The 5,268-nt window shown below is 37.9% G+C and overlaps 1 pseudogene; it reads left to right on the top strand.

Moving 5' to 3' along the window:
* Positions 1-804: 804 nt before the first annotated feature.
* Positions 805-1,471, top strand: LOC110575220 (annotated as a pseudogene).
* Positions 1,472-5,268: the final 3,797 nt, after the last annotated feature.

The raw sequence follows: 5,268 nt of genomic DNA, 5'->3' as shown, positions 1-5,268 counted from the left end.
CAAAATACATAAAGAACTTAACAAACTCAGCACCTTAAAAATGAGTAATCCAGAGAAAAGATGCTCAACATTACTCATCATCAGGGAAATACAAATTAAAACTGCAATAATATATCACCTCACACATGCCAAAATGGCTAAAATCAAAACACAGGTGTTGGCAAGGATGTGGAGAAACGGGAACCCTCTTGTACTGTTGGTGGGAATGTAAACTGGTGCAGCCACTGTGGAAAACAGTATGGAGGTTCCTCAAAAAGTTAAAAATAGAACGACCCTATGATCCAGCAATTGCACTACTAAGTATTTACCCAAGAATACAAAATACTAATTCAAAGGTATATATTTATGGTATTACAATAGCCAAGATATGGAAGCAGCCCAAGTGTCCATCAATAGATGAATGGACAAAGATATATATATATAATTCATCCATAAAAAAGAATGAAATCTTGCCCTGTGCAACAACGTGGATGGAGCTAGAGTGTATATTATGCCAAGTGAAATAAGTCAGTCAGAGAAAGACAAATACCATAGGATTTCACTCATATGTGAAATTTAAGAAACCAAACAAACAAGCAAAGGGGAAATGAGAGAGAGAAACCAAGAAACAGACTTAGCTATGGAGAACAAACTGATGGTTACCAGGGGGGAGGGGGGAGGGGATAGGTGAAATAGGTAATGGGGATTAAGGACTGCATTTGTCCTGGTGAGCACCAGGTGATTAAAATAAAAACTTTAAAAATACATATATTGTTTTCCTGCTGGCCTTTCTCCTCCCTCAGAGGAGGCCTGTAGGCCGCAGCCATGGCACCCAGACCAAATGGCATGATGCTGAAGCCCCACTTCCACAAGGACTGGCAGCAGCATAGCCACATGGTTCAACCAGCCAGCAGAGAAGATCCACAGACTCAAGGCTTGCAAGCCAAGGCACACCACATGGCCTGGAGCACCCGCATCCAGACCCATCCAGCCCATCCTGAAGCCCCATGGTGAGGTATCACACCAAAGTGCAAGCTGTCAGGGGCTTCAGCATGGAAGTTATGGGTGGATGGCCTCCACAAGAAGGTGGCATGGACCATTGGAATCTCAGTGAATCCAAGAAGGCAAAACAAGTCCACGGAATTCCTGCAGGCCAATGTAAAGTGGCTGAAGGAGTATGGCTCCAAGCTCATCCTCTTCCCCAGGAAGCCCTAGGCCCCCAAGAAGGGAGACAGCTCTGATGAAGAACTCAAACTGACTACCCAGCTGACAGGACCAGTCATGCCCATATGGAATGTCTGTAAGAAGGAGAAAGCCAGTCATTACAGAGGAGGAGAGGAACTTCAAGGCATTCGCCAGTCTTCGAATGGCATTGCCAATGTCCTGCTCTTTGGCATCCGGGCAAAAAGGGCCAGGGAAGCTGTAGAACAGGATGTTGAAAAGAAAAATAAAGTGCCATTGGCAACTTGTGATAAAATATGTATATGTATAAAACTGCTTATATATATAACATATAAAACTGCTTATATATATAACACATATATATGTAATGTCAGTGACTTCCAGTTTCTAAGTTTTTCTTTGCTCATATATCACTCACTCTCTTTTTTTATCATATTGGTGATTTCCTTCTTATTCTATCTACTATAGAAACCCACAGATATCATTCTGTAATATATCAATATATAAAATCAGTGTCATAAACTTTAAATGAACACAAGGTTACATATCCATTATATCTCAATAAAGCTGGGGGGAAAAGGAAACCACAAACAAATATTTGCTCAGCTCATGCAAAAAAAGTCCTAGAATAATAATATCTAAATTTTGCTCAAGGTATTTTCACAAATATTGTCTCATTTGAGCTTCACAACAATGTGAAGTCACCTTACAGATGAGAAATTCAAGGATCTGGAAGCTGAGAGATTTTCCCAAGTTTGCACAGCTGGTAAGTGGTAGAAGTGGGACTAAAACCATCTCTAACCCAAGAGCATGTAGATTTTCCACTATGCCACATCCATACCACAAGCAGATTCAGATTTTCTCAACATCTTGTTCATGACAGTCACTCACACTTGAGCTGTGAAGTCTGTTGCTGAGTCACTCTCATTTTCTGCTTGATTTTGTGTGCCCCTGTGTTAGCTTATATCCATTCCTGCATTACAGCTCCATAAAGGACTCTTATAACTGACTTCAAGTCACCTTAACCTATCTGTCTATAATCTCTCAAACACATGACAACCATCTTCCCTTCCTGTGCATGAGAAAATGTCAGTAGCCTTGCTTGCTTTTGCTTCTTCCCTATATCACTCAGACTCTTCATCTATTGCAGGCGTTTGTCATTTGCTCTTTGATTTCCCTATTTCTGTTCTAATTTCTTTATTCCTTTTCTCTGCTCTCCATTAGTTTGTTCTAAAATTGAAAATATCTATTTTTCTCTTCAAAGCATTTGGCTTCATTTCTTTCCTTGAGAGCTTTCCTCAAATTATTTTTTCATCTGTACCAATCCTCTCTGACAGCTTGAAGTGAAAGCTGGGCTTCTCTCTCCTTGACCATTCCTCATCATTTTCAATGCTTTTTCTTACTTATAGGAATTTGCTCATCTCCCATTTACCTTTGCCAAATTTCCAAGCTTTTAAGAAATTAATTTCAGTATTACCATTGCATGATCAGAAAAAGTGCTATCTTTCATTTTATATGTTGGACCTCTACTCTCTCTCGCATATAAATCCTGTCAACCCTACTGGATTACTTCCCTTTTATGTAAGCATACTGCAAAGTACTAGCATACGCTTCCAAATAATCTCTCAAGTCTACATTTTTGCACACAATTTTCTAAGTATTCAGCTTCACTGGTCAATTTCCAATTATCTCTGGCCTTATTCCCTTTTCTGAGATGTAATTGAAATGTCCCTCTATTCCAAAACCACTCTACTTTATGAAGAATGAAGAAAGGACACTGCATCCTTAATTTACAAATCCAAGCTGTTCTTTTCTGTAACTGATATCCTCTATCATGTCTTCCAATTCAGATCTCCTATCTTCCAAACATTTACATGATGATATTTTACCAAAAACCCTCTGTTGTAGACTCTTTCTCCTTTTCAATAAAGGAAAACTCAAAGCCATGTCATAAGAATAATGGACAAGTACTATAAGCAAGCAACAGTATGTTGTGGAGACAGAGAAATCAGACAAATTATTTGTAAGAAAAATATGGATTACTTATATGATAGATGAATTTGAGATAGTTTTGGAATAAATAAATAAGATTTTATAAATAAATATAAGATTTTTTAATAAGATTTTAAAGGCTAACACAGGGGCACACAAAAAGCATAAATAAGATTTTAATAAGCAAAATGTATGGGAAATTATCGTATTCCAAATGGCAAGAAAAAAATGCACCGAATTGTAAATGTTTGTCATAGGGTGCATTTTCAGAATGGCTAGTTCCCATTGCCTGAAAGATAGGCTGCAAGTGTTCTAAATTAAGAAAGATAAGGTGGGGGCATGTTGTAGAGCATATTGTTAACCTAAGAAGTTCAGTTTTATCGTATAGTAAAGAGTAAACCACTGGAAGTTTTTTAACTGGTGGTAACATAATAGATTCTCAAATCTTTACTGAAAGAATGAATGAACGAATCAAAGATAATTCCAAATGTTTTATGTGGGTGACTGAGAGCAAAACTCTTAACAAAGGAAAGAAAGAAGGGGACATGCTGGCTTTCGTCAAAGGACTCAGCTTTGGATATAATTGAATGTAAGGTGCTTGAAAGCCATCCAAATCTAGCTGTTCATCAAATACATGGAGATGCAGGGCTGAGAGGTTGGACATACATATAAAAACTGGAAGTCTACTACATAGAAAGGATAGTTAAAATTGTAGAGGTGAGTAAAATCACCAAGCCCAAAGTCAGAGAAAAAATCAGAAGGAGTATCTAAGGAGAATACCCACACTTATGGGGTAGGGGGAGAAAGAAGCAAGTTAAGGAGAAAAGGTATCCTGTGAGAGTTTGAAGAAGAATCCGGAGACTGAAATATTATTGAAGTCAAAGAAATAAAGAATTTAAAGGAAGGGGGTGTTTATCAATGCCGAATGTTTCCAAGACACAGAGGAGGATGAGTTCTAAGAAGCATTAAGTTTGACAAATAGGAAGTCATCAGTAATCTTCAAGTAAGATGTTTCATTAGACTGGATGGTACAGAAACTAGATGGTAGGTGTGAGAAAGTAGAGGCAGCAATTGTAGACTACTCTTTAGTGAAGTTTGGTGATAAAGGGAAGGTAAGAAATGAGACAACTCATGAATTTATCAAGATTAAGGGATGAATGTTTTTAGAACTGGAGAATCCTCTGTGTGATTGTAGGCATAAGGAACGGAGTTTGGTACAAAGTAGGATACACACACACACACACATATGTACATATATGGATATATGAACATATGTGTGTATGTGTGTATTTAGAGAGAGAGAAAGAAAGGCAAAGAGAATGGGAGGCAAAGAGGGAAGGGAAGGAAATAGAAGGGACAGGAAAGAGGGAGGGGAATAAAAATATAGGGTAAAAATTGAAGCATGTGAAGTGAGGATAACTACTGAAGCAAGATCCTGAAAAATCAAGAAGCAGTGGAATCATCTAACCATGTAAATGCAGTAATTAGCTCTGGCAGGAAGGCAGGTGGCAGCTTCTTCCTCAGAGGCAGAAAAAAAAGAATAGGTTCAGATACAGGAAAGAGTTAAAGTTAATGGAGAAAAAGGAAACAAATAGACATTCCTCTCTAATCAATCTGAATTTCTATTACCCATTTCTCTGTTCCTCCTACTTCTGTGTCTTGGACTCCATCTTCAGGGAACCTGTAGTATTTATTTTCTTAAGTCTGTGTTCCTCCTTTCCTGCTCTGAAGATGTTTTATGTAGCAAACCCACATTGTCCTTTTCTTTCAGTAACTACTAGTTTACTCCAGCTGTTTTTTTGCTGCCCTTCCACTTTTATTGTTTTCCTTTATTCCTTTCTCTATCCTTACCTAACACCCAGTTTTATTCTGTCCCTCAACATAAACACATGATCCACACATATTAGTTCCTGAATCTCTAACTCCTTCTCATAGACCTTTTCTGATTAGTGAAGATTATAGCTAGTGACTGCTACATTTTTCAAAAGATTGAACTGTGATAGAAAGTGAATGCCAGAGAAGGGATAGCATAGTGGGGAAAAACTTGAACATATTTATAGGATAAGAATCAATAGAAAAGGAAGTGAGGTATTAAAAACAAAACAAGACAAAGCA

Source organism: Neomonachus schauinslandi, chromosome X (assembly GCF_002201575.2).
Source record: "Neomonachus schauinslandi chromosome X, ASM220157v2, whole genome shotgun sequence".
NCBI classification, from domain to species: domain Eukaryota; kingdom Metazoa; phylum Chordata; class Mammalia; order Carnivora; family Phocidae; genus Neomonachus; species Neomonachus schauinslandi.
This window is presented reverse-complemented; position numbering and strand designations above follow the sequence as displayed.